The sequence below is a fragment of the Camelus dromedarius genome, chromosome 5 (assembly GCF_036321535.1).
Source record: "Camelus dromedarius isolate mCamDro1 chromosome 5, mCamDro1.pat, whole genome shotgun sequence".
In the NCBI taxonomy this organism is placed as follows: Eukaryota; Metazoa; Chordata; class Mammalia; order Artiodactyla; family Camelidae; genus Camelus; species Camelus dromedarius.
The window spans coordinates 25,750,760-25,778,094 of record NC_087440.1 but is presented as its reverse complement, the minus strand read 5'-3'; the positions used below and the strand labels follow the sequence as shown (position 1 = coordinate 25,778,094).

At 36.4% G+C, this 27,335-nt stretch overlaps 1 long non-coding RNA gene across 2 annotated transcripts in view; it reads right to left on the bottom strand.

Annotated features, from left to right (window-relative positions):
* Positions 1–27,335, bottom strand: part of LOC135321392 (uncharacterized) — a 238,980-nt gene that overhangs the window by 188,189 nt on the left and 23,456 nt on the right. Inside the window, exons 1-2 of one of the 2 annotated variants that reach the window (XR_010381127.1) lie at positions 10,746–10,833; positions 9,944–10,043 (exon numbers count right to left, since the gene is read on the bottom strand). The exons of the other annotated variant lie outside the window; for it this stretch is intronic. This is a non-coding gene — a long non-coding RNA (uncharacterized LOC135321392). Of the gene's footprint in view, positions 1–9,943; positions 10,044–10,745; positions 10,834–27,335 lie in introns of those variants that run through there. 2 annotated transcript variants of the gene reach the window in all.

The window sequence follows — 27,335 nt, the reverse complement described above, 5'->3', positions numbered from 1 at the left end:
AAACTCTGGTCAAAAATGGATTCCACTTAAAAATCATAGATCACAAGTTGTTGGAGCTAAAGAGAATTTTAGAAATCATCTGGTCAGGCTCAAAATGAAGGCTGGTGCCTTCATTTTTAAGACTTTTCCCTTTCCTCACTCCCAATAGCCAGACTATCAGCAAGTCCAGCCAGCTCTATCATGGGAACCATATTCCTCCCGCTGCTGCACCTCCAGCTTCTGAGCACCACCTCCTCCCCGTTGGGGTATTGCCAAAAAGCCCTGACCGGGGAGTCGGCAAACTCCAGCTCACAGTTTCATTTGCTGCCTCTTTTTGTACATCCTACAAGCTAAGAGTAGTTTTTGACATTCTTAAATGATTATAAAAAATAAAAAGGGTGATAATACTTTATGACATGAAATTACATGAAATTCAAATTCCAGCGTCCATCAATAAAGTTTTATTGGAACACCATCATGCTCATTCTTTTATGTATTGCTTATGGCTGCTTTGGCTTTACAATGGCAGTTACACAACTCTCTCAGAGAGACCATACGGCCCACAAAGCCTAAAATTTTTACTATCTGGCCCCCTTTTACTTTCTAGCCCTTTACAGAAAAAGTTTGCTGACCTCCATGTAATTGGTTCCTTATACCCATGCTTTCTCTGCCACAGTCGGTTCTTCACACAGCAACCAGAGTGATCCTTTTAAAGCAAATCAAATCCTGTCACTCCCTGCTTAAAACTCTCGAATGCTGAGCTGTCCAATATGGCAGCCACTGGCCACATGTGTCTATTAATCACTGGCATCTAGTGCAACTGAAGAACTGAATTTTTAATTTTATGTTAAGTTCAATTATTCTAAATTTAAAAACTGGTACTTGACTCAGTTATTGGAAAGCATTTAAGTAAGTTTGGAACAACTTGGATATGCAAATCTACTATTCCAATTGTAACTTTTATAAAATCTCAATGCAGATCAATTACTTCCAATGAAAATTTGGCATCCAAACTAAGATGTGCTATAAATGTAAAATACACACTGGATTTCAAAGATGTAATCCAAAGAGAGCGTGAAAAGTATCTCATTAATAATTTTTAATATTGACTACATGCTGAAATGATAATCTTTCTTATATATTGTGTTCAATAACATATTATTGAATCTATTTCTTTTTACTTTTTTAATGTGGCTACTAGATAATTTAAAATTACATGTGTCTTGAACTGTATTTCTATTGGATAACACTGCTTCATTGGATTCTGATAAGAATTAATTCAAACCCTTAATAATGCCAAAAAGGCCGTTGTGGCCCCTGCCTATCTCTTTAATCCTGCTTCTTGTCACTCTCCATTCTCTTCACACTTGTACTTTGTCAGTCCCTCAAAGACACTAACCTAACTTTTGCCTTCAAGTCTTTCTTTACACCAACTTGCCTGCTCTCTGGGAACTGTTTCCTTATATCATAACTCATTCTCATCATTCAAGTACAGTTTAAATGCTGGTCTCTACAGAGACATCTTCCTTAATCCACCCCCAGTCACATCTATCACTCCACCAGTTTTCTTCTCTCCACAGCTACGATCAGTGACTGGAGTTTTCTTCTGTATCAATCTAGGGGTCTCTTGACTGTGTCCATGCCCTGCGTACTCCCCAACCCTGCACACCAAGAGAAGGAATCTTGTCAGTTCGCTGCCATGTCCCCAGCTTTTAAAACCATGCTTATTGTTCAATAAATATTTTAAAGAATGATCATTCATTTTACAGATGAAAAACTAAGATGCAGAGCAGCATAAAGACTTAATGACAGGGCTCAGAATGGAAACCAGGTCTCCTCCTTCCAGCTCAGCGTTTTGCAAAGAGCAGCATAGGTCAGTGTCTCCCCTGATCAGAACATAAAGACTTTCTGTTCAGCTCTGTGACACTTTGTTGGGATGCCAATTTCAGAAGCAAAAGGTCAGCTAAGCCAGCCGTTTCATTCACCCGTAGGCTCTTAAAACCTTCTCCATAGCTTCATCTGCTCTCTTGCGTGCCCTGCCAGATTGTTAGCAGCTTTTAGGATTGCTTATCAGAAGATTTTTTTCTGCTCTGGGCGTGGAAATAATCACCAAAATTAAAGAAGGAAATCAATGGCATTTAGCTGCTCTCTCACACCAAAGCGATAGTCACTAAGCAGAAAGAACTAGGTCGGAAGGATGCGGGGATAAAAAGCCCAATTAAATAGTCTGAAGTAGCAGTGTGACCACCACCAGTGAAGACGAGCAGAAAAATAAACACTAGGGGTCGGGCTGCCCTTCCCCTTTTATCTTTTACATTTTCCTCTTTCATTAATTAACATTCAAACTATGCTCATGTTCCTGCAAATTAAGCAATAGCCCAAAGGGTGATATTTGAAAGCAATGTGGAAAAAAATTACACACTCTACTCCTCAGTTACAGCCTAAAATGTCACTCTTTGTAACATCATATATTTTAGGCTTAAAATCATGTATCTCTGGGAGAGACACTGGTACCTGAATTTAAGTGAAAGCATTAGGAGAAAGGAACTGGAGGAGGTGTCTGCCTTGTAGTTTCACTTACAAGTAGACATACTACGGTGAGCATATTGCATTCAAAGGTAGTAAGTGTCCCAACAGAAGCCTCTTATTTAAATTCTCATTTACTGCCAGCTGAAGAAATGAATTTCTCTTTTCTTCCTTCATTTTTTCACTCATCACTGGGGGAGGTAATTTTTTTCTTTGACCTTCACATGCATTTATCAAATGTCTTTTGAGAATGAATCATGTGAACTGTACTATCAGGTGTGTTCAGCAACGTTGAGAGGAGACGTAAGAGTTGCGGCTAAGATGAGGCTGTCCATGAGCAAACCATTGTGGCTGATGCAGAGGCTTTATCCTCTGTCAGAGAGGGGACGGGACTGAAAGGATGTGGCGAGCAGACTTTAAATGTCAGGTAGAGGTGTTGGATCTTTATTCTGTCAGCAACATGAAACTACTAGAAATTTTACTGTGTGAATAAAATATTGTCATTTATTGCATGAAGTGACATATTTAGGAGAATATTAGTGACTCGCATTTATTGAGCACTACGTGCTAGACAGTGTTTCTAAGCACTTTACATGCTTCTGTGTCACGCAGTCCTCACAATGACCCCATAAAGTAAGTAGAACCTTCATTATTCCTATTTTACAGATGAGGAAAAGGAGATACAGAGAGATTAAGCAACTTGCCCACCATCACACAGCTAGTGTGTGGCAGTGACAGGATTCAAACCTAGGCAGCCTGCCTCCCGCGCTGTCCAAAAGAACAGCTGAGAGATTTGGCAGAGGGGCCAAGAGACTCTTCAACACAGGCAGAGCTGCTGCTAGCCTATGTGAGGCCTTGTAGAAAGTCGGGAAAGGTGCTACCTGCAGGTAAGCTCAGTAACAGTGCTGCTAAGAAGACTGTGTGGCGTCTTGGTGTGTTTTGAAAGGTGACCCTTCTTGTGGGCAGGCCCAGCCCCGTGTCCCAATGTATGACTTGGTTCATGGAGCAAAAAGGCTAGATTCAGCCCTCACTGGTCTCCACAACAGACTTCTGAACATTTCACTTTCAATTGAGTTGCTAAAATATGTTAAAACTTCATATCCCCAAGCCATAAGTAAAGTTAGCTCTACACCACAAAACCTTGTTTCAAAGATGAACGTACAACTGTGAATGTGTACGCGTTTGCCTGTGAAGTAAGAGGTGAAGTCCCACATTTGGGCTGATGCCAGAACAAGATGGAAAAGCAGCCACAAAGTCGTGGAGCTGAGAACATGAATCCCTGATGAACTCTCTGAGGAATTCACAAACCCTTCTTCAAAGATGAAGGCCATCAAAGGGCATCAGAAATTCTACTGGGGATTCAAACTAATCTTTCTCAGTCACAGAACTAATAATTCTGATCAGGGAGAGAGGAGTGTGATCTGGAAGACTTCCACCACAGAGAATGTAACATGAGATCATGCTAGAATTTGCCTACTAAGATTGATGAGTTCATTTCGATACATACAGACTATGGAGAGAAATGCTCATGCTTTTCCAAAAGAATTCCCCATGCTCAGGGCCCATATTAGCACTGCTCTTCTACCTTTACCGGATTTGCAGGCTTCTTCCCACTTGTGAGCTCAATCCAGCCTGCCTTCTGTCCAATTCTAGGGAAAAACATGTGAAAACTGCCTCCCTCCAAAGACCAAGGTTCAAGATCAGGTTGGCCACAGTGCCTTCTGCTTACTCTCTCCCCACCCCCTCCTCTTAATCAATCACTCTCTAAAGCCACCGCCTGGCCCTTCAGTGCCCAGATTCTCAAGACCTCCTCCTCTGGAACCCCCGCCAGATCTTCTGTACATGCAACCCCGCCAGCCTGGATGACAAAGCAATAAATACCCCTGGGTGCGCCTCTTATTCCTTCCTGCCTACTTCAAATTTCACTCATAAATCTGGTTGGGAAATGATGGTTTCATAGGTTTCACATAAATATACACTGTGAAATGGTCAACACATTCCAGTTAATTAGCATTCATTACTACACAGAGTTACCTTTTTTTTTCTTTTCACCTCCCCCGTCCCACCCCTCCTGAAGTCTCTTGAGAAACTGAAGTTCAAGTTGACTGTATTAGTGTAATCCAGACAAGAATGTCACAATGTTTTTAAAGAACAGCAGGTTCTTAGCCTTGGAAAGTGTGTGAATGGACTTCATGGGCTCGATAAACTATCTGAGATAGTATAATATACAAAATTGGGGAGACAGAAAGAGTGATATTTTCCTAAGGAAAAGTACCAAAGATTTCATCAAAATTTCACAGGAGTGAGTGAGTCACAAAATTTCAAGATACATTGTCTGGTCGATCAACTACATTCCCTCCAGATAGTCAGTGCCCCTAGCTGCCTATCTTTGCCTATATAGAAAAGCTAAAATACTTGGCAAATTTTCTTAATTTATAATTTGTAATGTTAAAAAGTACTTTAAAATATTAACATATGCCAAATCACCATTGTTGATGGTCTTGACACACTTTCTTAAATATAACTTTGAAAAGCTTGAAAACTATTTCATTTTTGAAAATGCACCTCTAAAAGTCTGATATTATGAATCTATTGTGAAGCTACCATAAGAAAAATATTTAGCTATATTCACACACATAATTAATTAATGACTTTAAAAAAATCAGAAAAAATTTAAATGACCATGTTTTTCAGCAACCTTACAGTTTTACATTAGATTCCACTCATAAACTATACAATGAGACATTGTTATCATACAAGGAAACAGCAAGACAGGACTATCACCTGCACCATGGGCTAATCCTAGCAGGATTTTACACTATACATTTGATATATTTGAATCCAGATGATAACATGCTGGTTTGTTTTTTTTTTCACAGATCTTCCTTTCCATGATGTCAGAAAATCCTGCCATGCCTTCAAAAATAATTTATTCTGGTATAGATAATGTCAATATGTTAAGCACACATAGAAGCACTATTTATTCTATTAAATTGGAAAGGTTATTGGTCATGCAAACCCAGTCAAATCTCAACTTTATCTGACTTTACTTTCCCACTGGGGTTACCTAAATCACATTCAGTCGGAACAAATACAAGCTTTTTGACAGCAAAACTATTCCTCAACTAATACTGCATAATTGACTCTTTTTTCACTAAGATTGACTGGATTAGGATATTAATTGACAAATCTTCTGAGAAGTGTTTCTCTTTCCCTCTCCCTCTCTGCCTCTCCCTACCTCTCTCCCCTCCCCCACTATGTTTACATAGCTAACAATAAAATGAGAACTTGCTGGTCTTGGAAATGAATTGTTTTTACTTGCCCATTAGCCAGCCACAAGTTGATGAAATGGGACAAAATTGCTTAAAGTTAAAATACAGTTTTTGATAATTTACTTAGTCCCTACCATTTGGTGTAAGTAGAACTACTAAAACATAGTTCCAAAAGCTATTAAGAAATTGGATGTGCAGCTCAATCTTACAAGCATGTAGCTAAAGAACTAGTCACATAAATCTCACAGACATGTTCACCAACTCTGAATGCCCCTGTGCTAAGAATGTGCTGATTACTGGAGGGGTGAAGGTGAACACCAGCATCCTTGCCTTTGGCTAAATCACAATCCACTGATATCACACCTGAGAGAAATGAATCAGCAAAGTCAGTCTGGATATGAGTGTAACACCTTGCGTGTGTTTTCTATTGTCGCAGTAAGAAATTATCCTGAACAATGCATAAAACAACACAAATTTATTATCTTACAGTTCTACAGTCAGAAGTTTAAAATGGGTCCAAATGGGCTAAACTCTATGTCAGGAGAGCTCTGTTTCTTTCTAGAGGCTCTAGGGGAGAATTCATTTCCTTTAGAGGAGAATCTGTTTCCTTGCTTTTTCCAGCTTCTAGATGCTGCCTGCACTCCTTGGCTTATGGCCCCTTCCTCCACCTTCAAGCTAGCAATGGTGGGTCAAGTTCTCACATTATGTCGCTATGATCTCCTCTTCTGCCTCCTTTTCTACTTTTAAGGACTGTTTTGATTACATTGGACCCACCTAGATAACTTAGGCAAATTCCCCTCTTTGAAAGCCAGCTGATGAATAACCTTACTTTCATTTGCAACCTTAATTCACCTATGCAGCATAAAGTAACACTTTCACAGTTTGTAGAGATGAGGACAGAAACATCTTTGGGGACCATGACTTTACCTACTACACCTCCTGAGGCATCATCATATATTCGATATTTCTATTTTCTCTTCAAAAGGAGATAACAAATTTTTGCTTAAGCCACACCCCCTAAAAGAAATACATGCTACTTCACCTCAGAACCAATGCCCTTTACAAGGTGACCATAATTATTTCATTTTCCACCTGATTTTTTATTTAAGAATGTTTCAGAATCAAAAGTAGCTTTGGAGAAAGAAGAGAAAGTGATCATCTAGAAGCAGAGTAAGGTATATTTTCATAAAACATAAGGCAGACTTGAAGAACAGTTCCAAATGTACAAGGCTCAAAAGAGGAAATTAATTTGTCATAACTTTCCTTTGCTCCAAAACAAATCCATTGGTGTTGTGAGGACAAGAGAAGTTAGTATTATTGTGGGTTGTATCATATGGTTAGGATGTATATACACACCAAGCACCTACAGAACTAGACTGGACATTTACTTAGCATCTACTTTCTTTCAAGTACATAGGTGATCTTTATAAGTATCATCTCTGGCAGGGTCACCATTTATAGAAGTTTTTTTCTTACAAATTGGAGACAGTCACTGAAGAAATACATCATTGCTCAAATGAGCAAACTAAGTGAAGTGCGGTTGAGTTCCTACAAAAACATCTACTGGAGCAGAGGCTATACGAGCAGAAGTTCTGTTCAGGAAAGACCTATTGAGGGAGCACAATTTTCCCACAGACTATTTTCCCATTATATAATAATCACAAATGTGTTCTGTTGGAAAAAAAATTTTGGCTCCTCAAAGTAATACAATTATACCTAAGCATGTAGCAAATCTTTTAAAATCACATATTTAAAGGGGAAAATATGTAACTTTCATTAAACATTAATACCAACACTCAAGCATTAATCACAACAATTTGCTAAGAAAATCAAAATACTGGAAGTGGAATATATAGTTCTGAATCTTTGGCTACATTATCCACTTGCTTTATTTTTGTTTCCATTAAAGAGGGAGGCTTCCCTAACACTTTATCAATTTCTAAATTTGTCAAAAACATCAAACCATCTCAGTGTTCTACCTTTATTTCTGTGGTGATAGTTTATAACTTTTAAAACTTTCTCTAATCATTAAGTCTAAGAGTCACTTTCCAGACTCATTCACCTCCTAATAACTCTACAGTTAGTTTAAGGTGACTCACTTAATACACCAAATTAAACACTCATACTCAAGGGTGCATGGACACACACACACACACGTGTATATATATACACACAGTAACTCCCTTTAGAACATGTGGCTTGGAATGAACCAAGACTGGAATTGTAAAGAGACAGATTTATGGTGGTGATCATTTTGAAATGCAGAGAAATACTGAATCACTACGTTGTGTAACAGAAACTAACATAGGGCTGTAGGTCAATTATACTTCAAAACCAACTAACTCATAGAAAAATATCAGATTTGTGGTTACCAGAGCTGGGCGGGGTGGAGGTGGGGTGAGAATTGGAGGAAGGTGGTCAAAATATACAAACTTCCAGTTATAAGACAAATAAGTGTTGGGGATGTAATGTATAACATGATAAATATAATTAACTAACACTGGTTATATATGAAAGTTGTTAAGAGAATAAATCCTAAGAGGTCTTCTCACAAGGAAAAATTTTTTTTTCTTTTTTTAAATTTTGAATCTATATGAGACGGTAGAGGTTCATGAAACTTACCATGATAATCATTTCATAATGCATGTAAGTCAAAACCATTATGCTACACACCTTAAACTTAAACAGTGCTGTATGTCAATTCTATCTCAATGAAACTGGAAGAAAAATAAATAAATAAAGGAAGGAGACAGATGATCTTTGGCATTCAAAATGCTCTACTGTCTGAGTTACTGCCTGCACTCCTTCCTAGAGGGTTCTAAGTCAGAGACAGCATTGAGGTTCTTTTTTCTTCTTCTTCTTCTTTTTTTTTTTGCAATAAATACACACCTCTCTAGACAGCTATGTAAACTTCTATCAATATATACTTCCGGTAATGGAATGGTTTGAACTTATACGTGTGTGATATTTTTAGAAAAAGTGAAAATTTAAATTATTTTGTTGGGACAAATTCTTAGAAAACTTCAAAAACCGCTACTATAACCACTACCCAGAAGATTATTAATGTGCATAATAACTCAACAGTAGACATTCAACACAAAGTCGGATGGATTGTGCCCTTGTTGATTTTGTCATTCACGCAAATCTATAGGCTTGGTTATTTCGCTGAGATATTAGCTTAATGACACTGTCCTCAGCAGGGACTTTGAATATATCCAGAAGGTGGGAGTTGAGTTTGGAAAGTGCTGATTGCTCACTTGTGGCTAAAGTGTGTGCAAAGATTAGAAGATGCCTGGTCATCCAGACAATAACACAAAGCAAAGACTGTCCCTAAGTAGTTCAAGTAACCCTAAATGCATTTCATTCAGTGTTCTTCCTTATAGTAAGTAACGCATTGTAAGATTGATCAGAATGCAGTAGATAGTGTCAACTCTTTTTCCAGGTTGTCGTCCCAATGTGGAAATATTTTTGCAATCATGGAGCATAAATTAATAAGTTACTTTACTGGTAGCTAAGATGAATTTTTCTCTTAGACTAACACACTGTCTAGAATAATCCTCTTTAACAACCAGTGGTAAATATTTTCAAAAAAGCTAGTCATGACATATGTAGATGTGACCCAAGAACACAGTGAGGTCAACTGGCTTGCATGGGAACTCATATCAAAAAGTATTTTGATTAAGTGTAGAGAAAGAAAACTCTTTCACATAAAGGGACATAATTCACCCAAGCTAAAGGAGAACACTATCTTTGGGTCACTTTGCTCTGGAATAGAGGAGAGAATCCCTCCAGCAGAGTTCAAAACTCCTTTCTTGACTCAGAGCCACACAGTGGGGCCACTTGTGAACTGGAAAGCCAGGAGCGGACTAGGGAGACATTCCTCACACACACACAAAGCCACCCAAACCAAGTGCGAGCAGATACAGGAGTTGGAAACTAAGTACAATCTATCCAAAAGTGCTCTGATTTGAGTGGCCCCATGGAAATTATAAAATACAGTTGAATCTTATATCAATGTTACATTACTCACAACTTTTAGCTCAATCTCTACCCTTCCCCTTTACCCAAGAACTTGATTTTAAATGACAATTTCAGTTTGGATTTCAGTTCTTTCCAGTGGACTTTTCCTTGGTGGAAATTAAATGATTAAAAGCAAACAGACTCACAGTTACTAGCCCACATCCTTCTGATGGCATTATGTGCTGTAGGTACGTCCATTTTTCTGAAATCAATGAAGAGACCCATAGCAACCTGATTTTCTCTTTGCTTAAAAAAAAAAAAACAAAAAAAAAATTAATGTATGTTTCTCAAACACAAACTACTGATCTTGGAATGTGTAGCTATTAGAAAACTATATACTAACTAAACCTTAGAACTGCCTTTAGTATTTTCTTGACCGACTAATTTAACTGATAAAAGATGACCCTAACCATAACTAGCTAGAGAAAAAAAAAGTTTTATTGTAAATGAAGTGTACTATTATTTTAAAAATGTATAGAACTTACAATCTTTGATTCCAGGTTTTTCCCAGAAACTGATTTTACCCTGAACATCTGCTCTATTGGTCTCTCCTTTCATTTTGTTAAAATCTACTCATTCTTTTATAATCCACAGGAAATTCCTATTCCTTCTTTGCATACACTGACCTAAGTATAATTCTTGCCTTTCCCATCATTTCAAAAACAAAAAAACAAAACCTCACATGCAAAACTATTTAATTGCAACTAAGAGAAGAATATGAAAAAAACCAACTCATATACATAATGAAAAAAGACATCATACATCTAAAGCAAATTAATAATACCAAATGTTAATCCTTTAGAACTAATGCATTTTGTTAAATTGGGAGCATGTCAAAATGTATGGTATGACTTTAAAGGAAGTAAAATATCCTGATATATGGTGCACACATTTCTAAAACATATTTCTCAAGAGAATTCTTGAAAACTAAGGCTTAATTTTCCTTACAGTGCATTCTGACCCAAGTCTCTTCATAAAAGCAGTCCTCCATAGTTTCAGAATGAAATGTAAGATGTTTTCTTTGTTTCAATTCTCCTCTAACCACAGAAAATATAAAGCATTGACTATTCCTTCAAAAGAAAAAAAAATGGAAGAAGAATTATGCTTTCGAGCAAGGCAAAATAAATTACAAGCAACTTTCAGAGATTTTCTGTAACTCAGACCTCAGTCTTACAAAGTGGCACCTAAGGTGAATTTTCTCTGAATGCCTTCATAGGACACCAAAGTTCTAGAAACACAGCCAGGAACAGCATCACTACTTCTTTTCATAGACTTCCTTCAAAAGACTGCTGAGAGGCCAGACTCCAACCTAGGTCAGGTTCTCCAAACGTGGCTCCACGTCAATATTATCTGGGGAGCTTTTAAAAAAATGCAGATGCCCTGGGCACATCCCCTAGCAACTTTTATTCAATGTAACTAGAAGGAGGTTCAGAAATCTGATTTTTTTTTTTTACACTTCTGAAATCAACAAGGGAAACCATCAACAGTACTAGGTAAGTGCTACTCCACTTACTGACAAACTAGCCATGGCCAGGTTGATACTAATGGATCATGTCCACATCTTTAGCCTCTCTCTTTGATAATGATCAGTTGATAAGGTTGTAATATGCACTACCTGCTTATATTCATACCTTTTTAGAAAATGTTGTAGTAAAAAAAACCAGAAATCAGATGTTTTACAATATTCTCCAGATTTCAAGATAGTGTCTATTTATCTTTTCCAAAGAGAACTTTTGAACTTTTAAATTGTCCAGTTTTCAAAAGGCTACTCTATAAAAATGAATAGCATGGATCTGATGTTAGTGACCCTTCCCCACAAATCGCCCCTAAATCCTACAGGTCCTCCAAGGTTTTGTTTGGGGTCTGGAGCTAAATTTAAACTTGTTCTATTGCCTTGTCCAAAGATTAGGAAAATAAATCACATTTCCATGTTATTACTTAACATTTAACCTAATGAATTTGAATGTGTCAATCTAAAGTCGAACCCAAAGTGTAAAAGTAAACAAAATGTTACCTAATTATCCAACAAAGCTGGGTATGTCGAGGCATCCAACTGGTGAGGTAGAAAGAACTGAATTGCAATAATTAGGTTGATTAAGGAATGAACGTTGTCTGTCTTGCTCCACATCTCTCATGTCACTCTTAGTAGCTTTCTGAATTTTTTAAGCTACAATTCCTCTATCTGCACAGTGGGAATGATGATAGCAGCTTTACAGTGTCATTCTGAAGATTAAATAGGGTAATGCGCAGAAACTGCTGCGTACTTAATAAGAGTTCAACAATTATGAAGAGTCAGGCTTTGGTATCAGAGAGATCTGAGCTCTCATTCCAGCTCTATCTCTTGTGGCATTAGGAAATGCCATAAATATTCTAAGTCTAAATTTCATCCCCTATAATCTGAACATATTAATATTACCTACTTCCTTTAACAGTTGCAATGAGCAATACACATAGAGCATTTCATGCATTCTCCCATGCCGCTGGCACTTAGTAGGCATCACTGAAGGACAGCTATTTATTTTTACTTTCCTCCTCAGCTTGTAATCTGAAGATTCAGGGAGAAGACTGAGTTTGCAGAAATAGAGAGGGTTTCAATTCTCCTTTCTCAGATGAGAACACTGAGGTCAAGCACAGGTGACTTAAGTCACTTAAGTGCTTAAAATCACACAGCTAGTTAGTGACAGAGCTGTGTCTCTAACCCTTACTCCAGCCCTGTCCTGACTATATGGCATTGTTCTTACTATACTGGCCTCCCTCAACAGAGATGAATGCTATCTATGATAAAACCAAACCACTCAGAAAACTGCTATTTAATTACCCACATGGCTAGAGAGTGAGTTTTGATTGTTTATTAAAATAAAAGCAACCAGATCACTGTTAGTGGTAAAATACTATTATCAAACTACAACAACACCCAACTAACTAATTTATATAAAATAGATAAACAACAAGTTTATACTGTATAGCACAGTATCTATATTGAACTATATTCAATATCTTGTAGTAACTTATGGTGAAAAAGAATATGAAAATGAATATATGTGTGTTCCTTTATGACTGAAGCATTGTGCTGTACACCAGAAACTGACACAACATTGTAAACTGACTTCAATAAAAATATATTTTAAAAAACACAAAAACAGAAAATCAAAGTATAATTTTAAAAAAAATACAACATAACTCAATGGAATCTTTATTACTAAGTAAAAGCCAAAGAATGACTAAATTTGGTCAAGAATCAAAAAGTGGCATTTTTGTATTTTTTGCCTAAATTTATACGAACATGGGCTCTCTGGAGTGGCCTGCTCCTTCTTCGGATAGTGGCTGTATAGAAACAGAAAATAAACTCTGCTTGTCTACCAACAACTGGAAAACAAATCCCCAAGGAGCAGAGTGAGCACTCTCAGGGTGATCGATGACAGATGTACAGTCGGGAGCCACTTTCCATGCTCCAAGCAGAGGAAAGGTCCACAGAGATGTGAGCCAAAAAAAGCTATGCGTAAAACTTGAAAAGAGGGCCATGCATATTCCAGAGTCCCTTTGGACTTTCTCTTTCACTAACAGAAGATTGCAACCTAAGTGGTTTCTGGCCACAGCAGAAAGCAACAAAAGGCTGCATGGCTGATTTTTCTTAAATGAAAAAAAGAGGGGTTTACGCTATTTAAATGGCATGGTCCAGATGGTGTTTTCCATCCTTCGTGCTCTTTTGGTCGTGGCCATGTCTTGCCTACGGCTTTTGTGGCAGGACACACTCACCAGTCAGCAATTTCACCACTGCTTGGGTCCAAATGAGCTATGGAGAAAGAAGTTAGGGTGAGTGGAGAGGCCACAGCTGGGAGAGATCAGCCACACTCAACAGGCCTCTCCCACATACATAAACAGAGCAGACCGAGGGGAGGAGGGCGGAGAAACAAAATACTGAGGTTCAGAGGGTCGTGCTTGAGGCCTGCAAAGTCCGCCTAACCACATGACGTGCGCCTACAGGTTCTAACCCAATTGCTGAAAATCCCCGAGCGCCTCTGAAAAGGTGGCTATTAAACTTCTCAGACGAAACATTCAAATGCTTTTTGATACCACAAAATATTTTCATGCACTTAAACTGTTCCTTAAATACCTGACTGAAAGGAGAGACTCGTTCAGTAAGTTTATTCTTATGTAGGGAAGTGTCTCCTCTAATAATGGACTGTGTTAGCTGGGTTTTGAGTTCCTGCTGTGGTTTTGCATCTCTATCTTCACTGCAGGTCCCAGTTGAAAATGTCTAGGATTCAAAATTCACATGGACCACAATCCTAGCCTGTTTATTAGAAGGAACATTAAAGAATGTAACATGTCTTTCACAGCATATTGCATTTGCACCTGAACTGTAAAAGGAAACTAATGCCTTTAGCAATGGATTATGGCTTTTTAAGTACCACTTTCCTCGCATAATACTGCAATAAAAAAAGAAAACATCCAAATGAGATATCAGTATTTTTTTCTACAGAGTGAAGAAATTTTTTTAACTCCATAGTTGTGGTTTATGTACAGCTACCTGCTATCGAAACACTAAGTTTTTCTTTTTCTTTTTTCTTTTGCCAAAAGCAAAGGGTCACCCCTCCATTCCTCCTTCTCTTTCCACCATGTCAAGGAGAATGCATGCCAACTCAGCCTCCTCCCAAAAGGAACAAAATCCCGTGAATAAGAAACCCTTTACCACAATTCTACCAGCCCAGGATGTTTCTGTGATGTGTAGCCTAATTAGCTCCTCCCCAGGAAAGAACATTAAATTCATATTGTGGCCTCCATCAACAGCAAAGGCAAATAAAAGTAAACTCTGAGCAGTGCTCCTTATAACTGCTTTACAACAGACAGTTCTTGAAAATACTGGGGGTAGCTTCTAAAACCCAATTAATGATGAGGTTCACTTTTTAATCTTTTTCTTCAATGCTATTAAAATGATTTCCTAAAAAAGAAAGTCACTCTATGTTTCTACTTAGAATATGCTGATTTTCTGGAAAACAAAATGTATTGAGAGACAAAGTTGCTCCTATCCTTGGAACCAGAAATCCTATGTCTACGGATTTATTCTAAATCAGAGATTCAAGCAAAGATTTCTGCAGCTTTTTAAGGGAATGGTGACACATAAGAGACAGGGTCAGTGTCCAAAAGTAGAAAAAGGATTAAATCATGATGGGATAGACTAGTTTGTAGAATATTTATAAATATTGGAAAATACTGTGAGACAATGTTAAGTTTCTCAGAGGATACAAACTATTTATAAACTCGATCTTAATGTTTTAAGTATATGTTTATACATATGTTTACATATATGTGCTGATTTATATCTATATATATAAATAGGATCTAAGAATGGAAGGAAAAATTTTTTTGTTTTCTACTTCAATATTGCCTGTTATTCCCAAATTTTCTACAATGAACACAGATTGATGTTAAAATTAGAAAAAAAATGCAAAAAAGTATATTAAAATTTTCAAAATTGGATATCCTGAAGAATTTAAAAATCATACATCTTAGAACAGAAAAAAATCCCATCTGGCTTAGTTTTTTATTAAAAAGTTAATGTATTTTTCAGATGAAGCCCAGAGAGCTTAATTGATTTATCTAAGCAAATAGTTTAAAGATTCCACCTATTTTTTTAACTTAAAAAAAAATACAATTTACTTATTGTAAGAAAGCCTGAACATGCTACTTCAAAGACTCTATTCACCCACCATCAGCTTTTAGGTTTCTTTTGGTCACCAAGGACAGTCTTAAGAATTGAGATGAATAATAAAAACCCACAAAATGATAGCATTAGAGTTGGGTGGGCCCCAGGGATCTCCATGTTACGTTCAATGGAATGACCAGCATTCAATGAATTGGTTCAACCTCGCAGTGGTTCAGAGGCACCTCATCGGGGGAGCAAGGATGCTGGGTGTGCCACTGTCACTTGTTTTCTATAGTGGATGTCAGTTTAAATCCCTCAGAAAGAAACCCAGGATTTGGGTGCAAGTATTCCATTTGAGATACGAACTCAGGAAGGTGAGGGAAATGGAGGAGAAAAATTGGGAAGAGAAGGAATACTAATAAAGGTGTATAACTGTGGGGGTTACCACTGTGGACAAATGGGGCTCCATTTGGCTGGGGACCCTCTGAGAGACTGTGGAACATGCCTTAAAGTTGTTTCACTGCACATGAGAAAGCTGGACTATTTATCCACCAACTCTTGTTGAGCCACACTGATTGAGGGTCCATCCTGGAAGATTAACTCCCTGGCACTTGATGCCTAACCAGACTAAGAACTCTTTAGAAAACTGTCCTCTGTATAGACATACATGTAGTCTTCAGTGAGCACAGAAGAGTTCACTTACAGTCACAAAGTCACGGAGAGAACACAAGCTTAGCGGCAGGTTAGACCTGAGGGTAGACCATGGCTCTGCCACCTACAAAACTTTGGACAAGCTGTTAAATCTACCTGAAACTTGAGCTTTTCATTGAAAAAGGGAACTATATCATAAACATTTAATATGAACACTTTCATTAAATATTCATTCCCTTCCACCTTGGAATATCAAGCAATTCTCCCCTGTGCCAGTTTACTAGCCAGGGTTGCTAAAAGCAGTAGTCTACGAATAAAGCACAAAATGACAATTGTAAGCAATGCCCTGTCACTTGCCATTTTGGTATTCCAATCCTGAATATTCAATTTATCTTTTATGATAATTATCCTTTACGATGATTTGGTGGGTTCCTGTACCATTCAGGAATATCTTAGATCAACAATTTCTGTGTTATAATAAAGTAATGAATGAATATTATAACTTTTTAATTCTACAGTAATAATAAACAGCACATTTTTGAGTGCTTAATATACACTAAGCAGTCTTTAGAGCAGATGTCACATGCATTATCTCAATAAAGTTCAATAATCATACTTGCTAGGTACTTTTACTAACCCTATGTTACTGACTGGAAAAAGTAAAACTTAGAGAAGATACGTAACTTGCCCATGATTGTGTAACTAAAATACAACATCACCTGAGCCCCAACCCAGATGTGAATGACTCCAGAACTAGCACTCTTAACAATTGTACTTTACTCCCTTCCACTTTATTGGCAATTGGACGGGCCATGTGCATACAAGTGAACATGGTGTGCCAACCCTCTAGTCACCAATAGGGCAGCAGTCTGATAATCAAAAGTTGCTTAGTATAAATGATCAACATTCTACCTCAACGGATCACTAATTTATACCATTTCAAACTTATCATGTCTCCTTTATTGGATCTTAGGAGTCAAAGAGATCTGGGTTTAAATTCTGGTCAAGCACTTTATATCTGTATGACATTGGACAAGTGGTTTCACTTCCATATGACTTAGTTTCCAACATGAAGAGATGGCAGAATATAAAAATTAATGAAGATGTATTTCAAGTGTCTGAGATATAGTATGTATTCACAAAAGCATAGCTAGAAACTACTTCCCAGTTGTCAGCAAAGGATTCCTTCCATGTCCATTAACTGATTAGAATGCTCTGGACTCCAGACTGGTATGGTAGATGTCCTACTGCTAGAAGTATATGAAAATGGAACTATTGTATTAATTAAACTTCTCCATTGTTGTGAGCAATTGTCATGGCTAAAATGTTGTGCTAGACTTTCCACACTCAGTAAAATTGGTCCTATATCCTTGAATAAGTATTCATTTATATAAATTTAGATAGATTTATATAGAATGCATAGATATATAAGGAGAGAGAATAAATAACTGTACATATATAAGTGTATATATGTTTAGGTATTTATATATATAAATAGATAAAATAATTAACTCCCTCCTGCTTTACAGGTTGTTAAAGAAAACATGCAATTTTACTACCGCAATATAATAAATATATTAACTTATCTTGCTGAATGGATGATGTGATAGAAGCAAAGAGTTAAGAGTGAAGAAAGGGGTAGAGGAAATAAAATTAAGAAATGAAATCTATTCTGAAAATCCTGTGATTGCCCATAAGTGAAGTCATTTTGGAAAAATAGCCTGTGGGTAAAATTGTAAACACCATATGTTTTTGAATATTGAAGTGTTCTCTAAGAAAATTACTGATAATAAAAAAAAACTTTAATCCCAGGATTGTTTTCAATTGGCAGATCTATCTATAATATTAATAACCCTTTTCCTTTAACACCTTGCTGGTTCTGCAAATAGATATTTACGCTAACTAAAATGAACACCACAAAGAATTTACGTCTTCATTGAACTTTATACATTCCATACTTACTGAAAAAGAAGGGGCCTTTAGGGGAAAAAGAAAATGCTGTTTTGTGTGTGTGTGTGTTTCTGTCATTAACTCACTCTGACCTTTCTGTGTCTGAGATTTCTCACATGAACCCAGGCAAAATGGTGCTATCTGTCCTCTAAGTTCAATTTTAAAAATAATTAGAAATAGGATTAGAACTTATAAAATAAACACTATCACACATCCAAAATTAGATCATGTTTTTCGTTTTCAGTTTCCTCAATGATTCTTTGAAAGAAATGTAAACAGTATCACAGATGAATGCAAGCTTCAGGATCATTTTATAGAGCTAGTATTGAGTATTCATAGTGGAACCCTTAATGACCAGATCTAAAGGCAGCAGAAAGGAGATGGCTGTCATGATCCACATCAGTGTCTGATTAGATGGATATATTTGCAGAAAAGCATGTCCTAATACTATATCTGAGGAAGAACCAGAAGAAATAATATGGAATCTAAAAGACATTTTCACACAGTGTTAGCATGTACATCAGACAACTATCACATGGTTTGGGAGTTGTATAAATTTTCATGCAACAGTTTGAGCAAGTTTATCAGTCTTAGAAGCTTTCAGCTGTTGAACAACAGATTTATCAAATTAATTCATGTGCAGTTTAATGAGGATATAAGAGTGCTTAACAAAAAGCAGTTTATCACTAGTTAATACAGACTTACATGAACAGTCATTTCCTGTGAATGCCTATTGACCAGATAAATAGAACTCCAACAAATAGAATTACTGTGTGATTTGGGCAAGTCCTTCAACCACTCTGATCTTCAGTAACTTCATGGACATGGATTGGTTGATTGCCAGTGCTCTCCTAACATTAAAGCTTTTGAACTATTATTTTGTGTATTTGCTTTCATAAACAAAATTCATTTTAAGAGTAGAATCATGCTGAGCAAGAAAGTCAAAAAATGATGTAATGTCTTTTGGAAAGTTTCAGAAATTTCTTTCCTGAATTATTTGCATTTCATCTCATATTTGCGCACTTACATATTTACCTAATCAGGCAATAAATAAATCCTTTTTGTACTACCACTTAATTTAGGAATGACATATATTTTTGTACTTTTTACTGTATTTCTTTCATATCTTTCCACTCTATAGAAAGTAAGCTCTTTGAGACAAGATCTATGCCTATTTCTTTTTTGTATTTTTCACTGTATATAGCAAAGTGCTTTGTTTATAAGTTGCACTCATTGAATCTTTTTTAATAAATTCATGTTGCCTGATGGTATCAATTTAGTGCAAGCTCTGTGTCTGCCTCGCCCAGCCACTGCCAGTTACTGAGGCTGTGGATACGTCATAATCTGAAATCCAGACTGGAGCATTTCTCCACTCTCGTCTTTATTCCATTGCTGCAAGCCATTTCAGAAATTATCTGCTCTTGCTTTCTACCCTCTTGGCTTTGAGAATTGGTTCACCTCCTTGTTTTGTTCCATTTGGCTTTGGCAACTATTCCCAGACTGTTTACTTTGTGTACGACCTTGGAAACCCCTAAGATTTGCCTCTGCTAATTGTCTCCGCCTTCTTTGGATCCAAATTCAAACTCATTGCCCAGAGCAGGCCTCTGAGACACCACCTGCTCCATCACATGGAAAGGAGATCATATTTGATTTCTTTGGACAACATCCATCTTATCAGGTTCATCCAAAACTCAGATTTGTTTGTAATGGGCACTTGAAACCCAGACTGCAATAGTGTTTAAAAGTTTCTAGCTGTGAAAATGAAGAGAACATTCATTTGTTTCCAATAACAAGTGTCTGCACTGAAATAAAGCAGTAGAGGAATAGATGCACTTCTTAATATGTAAAGAACATGGAAAATAATTAGGAATTAAGGAAGATAAAATATAACTGAATTATGGGATCTTAGGGTTAAAAAGAACTCCAGAGCTTTAAATAAATAGGAGATCTAATAAAAACCTTCACTCAACATACATCTCCTTCATAAAATATTTCTGATACATGATCATTTAGACATGCTTTAATATTTCCAGGAATAGAGCTAATAAGCTAATATCTTAGTAATTCTATATTGAATGGAAATTTACATTTAGTAATTTCCATCATCTGTCCTAGTTCAGTCCTTTGAAATCAACCAAAACTAAAAGACTTTTCTTTTCCATATAACTCTTTAAAATATTGGAAGATGACCATTGACAGCCCCCACTACCACCCTCACATTTGTGTGTGTGTGTGATGTGTGCATCCAAGTGTACAGCTAATTATAAGCAATTTCTACTTATTAATACTGAGGTAAGTACTTTGCATATACTATCTCCTTATCATAATTTATGAAGTTGTTATTAATTTCACTATGGGCTCATGTTCAACTTTTCAGAGCATGATTTCTATCTACCATGTACCATGTAAAGACTACCATGTGGTCTTTAAGCTAGAATTTTAAAATGGGGATGATGATACATACCTCATGTAATTGTTGTGAAGCTTACATGAATTAAAGTTTGTGGTAAGGACAAAGGGAGGTGGAGTATGGAAAGCACAGGGTTTTCAACAAACTGTGACTGTCATTAGCCATCAGGATTAACTGCTTTCAAGCCAGACATCCTCAATCTACCACTCATGCAACTGATTTTAAAGTGTTCATCTAATTATAAAAAAAAATACATATTTAGTATAAAAATGGAAACAAATCTTGTTAGAAACCTTGTCTCTTCGTAAGTTTCATTTTGATGAATGCATGATAGCTCATTCATCAAGTGAATGTATCATAATTATTTAGTAACTAATTTCCTCATTTGGACATTTACTTATTTTAAATAGTTCACTATTATAAACAACTATATAATAAACATGTTTATTGATAAATATTGCTCTGTTTTCAATTTTATTAGGATGGATATCAGATTTTTTTTTAAAAAGAGATAATCTTGATATATATCGTTCCAGTTGATATTGTTAACCAAAATGCAAGGTTGCATACATACGTACCTGACATTTTGTGCATATGTGTGTGTTTGACTATTAAACTTCATTGTGCTGACTTCATCCCATATTGATTTGATGGGTCCAGTGTTTTAATATGTATTTCACACTTCTGCATCTTCTACAAACAATGTGTCTAAATCTTCATTCAAAATATTTATATGAATTTTGTGGAGAAAGAATCTAGGATAGATACTTTTTACATGTTACTGGAGATACCACTCCAGATTGGTATTGGCCCATTAATCAAAACTCTGGAAATATTGTTTAAATAGATAAAAACCTACTAACTATACCATCATTTACTCCACATGTCTCTATACCAACAACAAGATGGTAAAATTCCTCCTAAAATATGCTATTACAAGATATATTCATTTTTCTATATAGTCAAACAATTATGTGGATTTGAGATTATACAGGGTATTTTAGGTGCAAACCATTTTAAAATAGCTATTAGTAAATAATATGAACTAATCAATCTGTCTTATTTGTATTGCCTAGACATTTATCCATACAATATATAGACAGTACTTGTTAGGGAACTTGCTCTGCGTCCCATGTATATTTCTCAGAAGAAAAAATTAGTAACTTTGCCTGGAAAAGCAGTTTTATGGTTGTAAAAATAAAAGCATAGAAAATTATTATTAGATAATTTGTTTTTCAAATATAAGTGCATAAGTGGTTGCATGAATGCATAGATAGATAAATGGATAGATGGATGAATGGATGGATGAATGAGAGATAATGTCTAAGATGTTTATAGCATCTTAAAGTTTTTGATCAGTAGTACATTGTCCTGCATTTACTGAGCTTTACTTGTGGGCTGGCAGGCAACCCATATTATCAAAGCCCCTATTTGCCAAAAGAATCAGCTTTCATCTAGTTCTACTAACGGCAGCATTGTTTTGTTCCAGTGCTTAATAACTTAAGTATTTCAATGGATAAATTGTATTCTCTGCAAATACAATTCTTCACATAATAAAAACAATTTCAAGTGAAGTTAGATTTTAGATATTAGCTTGTCACTAAAATATTGTGTATTTCCTTCCAAAGCACTACCCAAAAAAATAAATTCTAAAAGAATTTTACATCTTTTCTTATGACAGATAAAAAAAAGCCTAACAAAATTAAAGAGGCCTTTCCACCTTGCCCAGAAAAGCGTTGCTCTGGGTTCCCATCGTAACTTAGAGGAAAAATTTACAGCGTCCAGAGCCCTTGACGTCCTGCAAGTGAAGGAGGAGGCTGTCCTCAAATTCCTTGCAGCAGTAACCCACTCAGGTGGCACCAACCTTGATTCCTAAATGGCAGAGTCATCTACAGAAAAGCGGTGGCATTACCTCATTCCTCTGAGGAGAAGCTTCTGGGCGAAGCTTCTGGGGGCAGCTCCTGCCACTGTTGCTCCTGAGCACCGGCTGAGGTGAGCGTCGCGTCCTCCGGGAATTCCGTCAGGGGAGCTGCGCTGGAGTTCGCTGCTGCCACGCAGCCGCTCCTACCCTGGCTGCTCGGCGCCTGGAACCTTCACGAACCGGATCCAGGCAGCCTCCTGGGAGCCTCGACTTCCGGTGGTTACCGATCCCAGGACGGCCACCAGCCTCTCAGAGAGGCGCCCTCCGTCAACCTGCAGAAGTGTCACACAGACTTCCCTCTGCCCCGTGAGGACACTGCCATCCACGCCGCAAGGAGGGAGCCCACTGAGCGGGCCTGACGTGCTGCACGCAGGGCCGCGGGCAGGTCTGCACATGAGCAGCCGGGCGTCCGTGAGCTCCTGTGGGAGAGGCCCTGCCGCTCCCGGGCGCCCACGGGGACGGAAAAGGGAGAGCAGGCGCTGCTGAAAAGGCTGTGACCCGGCGGGACTTCGGGGTGAATGGACGGCTCCAGCTCCCTGTTCACGGTACTCACCCGCGGCTACTGGCCGGTCTGAAGGCGCAGGTGCCGTCTGTGCCCGTCCAGCAGGTCCCTGCGAGGGCTGGACCTCCCCGCTCAGGCCGCTGAATGGGTAGGAACAACCACTGTGTGGTCTTCTTAGACAGAACATGGAAATGAGGTGGATGAAGAATAAATAGGTTAAAAAAAAAAAAAAAATTAAAGGGGATCTTCCTTACTTTTCCATTTGGAAGCATAGCCTCCTTATCCAGCACGCGAACTATGCAATTTTTCTCATCCCTGTATCTAATTTTTATTTGTCTTCGTTTTAATTTTGCTGTAGCTTGTTATCTAAAATGTAAGGTTCCTTATAAATCGCCTCCATCACAGTGTATCATGAAAAGTATATTAAAGGGGGAAAAATAATTTGGCCTGAGTAATTAATTACAGTTAGAGGTACCACCTCATTTTTTAAAAAGTACATTGAAAGGAGAAAGTAGGGAAAACCACTAGACAACCATTTGAGACTTTGTTGACAGGCTCTACCTGGATGACTAGGAGATTGTAAAGTTATGCATAACAAAGGCAGATTATTTAGCTGTCATTTTCTTTAACTGTAACAGTGTCCTTGTTATCCATAACAGACTAAATGAGCGTTTACACACGGAGAAGAAACTGTATATGAAGAAAAAGAAGAAAAGTTAAGGTAAGAAACTGTATGGAGCACCTATCATGTGCCAGTATTTACATAGTGTAGGTGAATGAAAGCAATTTTTAAAATTCCAATTGAACAAACCACTCTTAAATCAAAATTACAACAGCATCTAGACTGAAAAATGCAGATTATTTTTGATCCTCTTTTTCTTCATTATAATCTTTCCCTACTTCTTGCTTTTCTTTGCCTCTTCTTTTTATTTAACAAATATTTATTGTGCATTTATTTTGTCCCTGGTATTTTGCTGTGACCATTCGCTAATCTCTGGTAAGAGAAACTAGTGAAAATGAAATACTAGTAATATTAGAAAAGAATGTATTATTCAATAGTTTGTTAAATTCACCAGCCATGCTGAAGAAAACCTCACTGGGAACAAAGACTAGGAAAATAAATTTTTTAACTAAATTTTAAAAAATAATGATAGGTAGATACAGATGTTATACCTAAAAGGGAAACTAAGTTTAGAGGTTTGTCAATTAAACTTAGGAAGAACAACATCAAAATAACATCTGATGTTTTCATTTAACATTATTCTTTAAATTTTTGGCTAATTTCAAGAAGATATAAAGCAGTAATAAGAGATGTTACTATCAGAAAATACAAGACGAAATTTTGATAATTTTCAGTTGATCTGGTTGTATACCTAGAATCTCACCGCAAAAGAGAATCAACACAAAAATGTTAGAATTAATAAGAGAGCTCAATCAACTGACCAATGTAAGATTTTTTTTCAGCTGTTGATTTTGGAAACCTTTACACCTACAAAAACTTTTGCAAGAATAGTACAGTGAACATCTGCATTTTTTAAACCAAGTTTCATCAACTGTTAAAATGTTTCCATATTTGCATTCTCTGTTATTTTATCCATACATCTATGTTTGTGTGCTTTTCTCTATGTCTCACTTTCCTTTGTTTTTTTGGTAAGACATTTAAAAGTTAAAATAACCTTTTAACACTTTAAATGTTTGTAATCATTTTTATAAAATAAAAAGTTTGAGACATTGCAATACTTGATCCCTAAAACTTCAACACGTATACAAGAATATTTTTAAAAGTCAGTATCTTCTCACAAACAAGCAATAACTAGTTAGAAAATATAATGAAAAAGATATTATTTGCAATAACAAAAAAACCTTACTGAGAAATATGTTGGGCCTAAATGAAGAAAATTATTTTAAAATTTACTGAGCTATATAAAAGACAAACTATATTCTTGGATAGAAGATAACATATAATAAAATTACCATTCTTCCCAAATTAATTCATATGTACATATTACAGAAAAATCCAATCAGAATTATATTGTGATATTTTTAAAAACTTAGCAAAATATTTCTAATGTTGATAAGAGTGAGAGATCAGGTAAAAATCAAAAATATAGTTTTGACAGAAACAGACTCATAGACATAGAATACAATCTTGTGGCTGCCAGGGGCGAGGGGGATGGGAAGGGACAGACTGGGAATTTGAAATTTGTAGATACTGACAGGTATATAGAGAATAGATAAACAAGATTATACTGTATAGCACAGGGAAATGTATACAAGATCTTGTGGTAGTTCATGGTGAAAAAGTATGTGACGACGAATATATGTATATTTATGTATTACCGAAAAATTGTGCTCTACGCTGGAAATTGACACAACATTGTAAACTGACTATAACTCAATAAAATAAATATATATATATATATATATATATATATATATATAGTTTTGAAAAGAAATAAGAAGACTAATCCTACATTGAGGCTTCCTAGTGAACCAGAAACTATAACTACTAGCCTTAGAATAAAATGTGAACCCCGTTTTATTACCACAACTTTTTTGTCCTTGGACAAGTGATCAGTTTCTCAGAGTTTTGGCTTCCTCATCTATAAAATAAGCATGAAAACGTCTGTTCTGCAGAGTTTTGCAAAGATCCCAAGCAACCCAAACCACCTGAAGAATGTAGCACAATGTCCATCCAATGAAGAAAAAGTCAATATATGTTTTAGCAATTTTGTTTAGCTCTTTGGAGATTATAATCTATAATTTGGATCCAAAATAAATTTTAGCTCTAGTATAAAGATTGAAAAATTTAGGAAAAAAATACAAAATTTAAAAATTAAAAAATAAGAAAAGAGAGGTGAACCATAAAAAAGAAAACATAATTTAAAATTTATCAAAACTCTGGGATGAAGACTTCTTTATCTTAAAAATGATACAATAAATTATAAAACTTATGCATAGGAAAAATTCTGGAAGAAAAATGCTATAAGAAGCATATGTTAACTTTACAATGAAAAATATTTTTTGGAAAAAATCAATCAAGATAAAATAACTACAGTACACTGAGGGCAAGAGTGGGCTTTAAAAGAAGTGTAAAAAAAAAAAAAAACAACAACTTCAGAAGCAAGATGCACCAAACTCTTCCAAGATGAACAAGGAACCTGAAAAGGCTTCACAGAGGAATGTGCAAAGGACGTCTAAGCTAATTAAAAGAAAGTAAGAAAGAGGGATTCAAAAAGGGGAGGAAAGAAGAAAGTCAAGATAAGAAAGAGAAAATGTGTTAGCAAAAGGGAGACGAGAGAAAAACGAGAGAAGAAAAGATGCACAAGAAAGAAACAGAAGGGAATAATACAGAGGACAGCTAGTATTTTTATGGGTAATGAGAAAAGATGAAAAATTTCTCAGATAGCCATAACTGAAATAGCACCTACTCACATATGATAAATCATCAGAAATTGTTCATTTATGGCTATTTCTATTATTTGTGCTTGATTTGTATTAAGATTACTCCTGCTATTTCAGTTTCTTTTGCTTTTATGAAAGGGATCAGTCAGCAGATGGATTTCCCAAATACAGTCATGCACCACGGCTATTAGTAGACTCATTTAGGCTCAAGGCTTTGTTTAGCCCTTAGCTGCAGTGCTCAAGTTTCCAAGTTGTCCTGAGTCCTGTTATAGCAGCAATCCATTTCCCACTCTATCCACTGTTTACTATGCTAGTTGAATTCTTATTTTAAATAACACAAATTAATAAATGTATTGAACAACCCAGTCAGTACCAAGGGGCTAACATGGCTATTATTTGCTAAAGGCAATATAATTTGATCTGCTACATTTCCCTTTACTTAACTATAAATCCTCATTAACAGTGCCAAGGGAATAGTTTTGAAGAGGTGATATTTTTATCTTTAAGAATAACCAGGGAAGAGAATATGGATCATCTCCTCACATTAAGAGAAAAAAAAGAAAAAAACTTTATTTTTCATGAGCTAGGTTGACCACATCATTACTAGTATTGGCAAAGGTACAAAGCCTAATGAATAGAAATAAACTGGTGTTGCCCTCAAGAGGTTATTTTTTTTACATGCAGCACATTAGAGGAGTGTTGTTTATGACAGCTTGGTAAATATTTTTAAAGACTTATTTTGATGGAAGCTGTGTTTCTTCAAAGAAGGGAGGTTTATAGGGATATTGCAGCAGGCTAGAAGACGCAAATCAGTAGCATTTATGGACTGGAAAAAAGATAGACATGAAGTTGTACATGACATACAATGAAAATGTACAACTTTGGTCGTTAAAATTACACATTGATATCTAAGGCAAGTCACTGTTTCTCTTACCACATGCCTTCCTAATTGTGTATCTCATGGGCATGTGTGCTCTCATTCAAGAAGACATACACAGAATCCTAAATTTACAGAAGATAGAAATTGGTGGATAATTCTGCACAATCCAGAA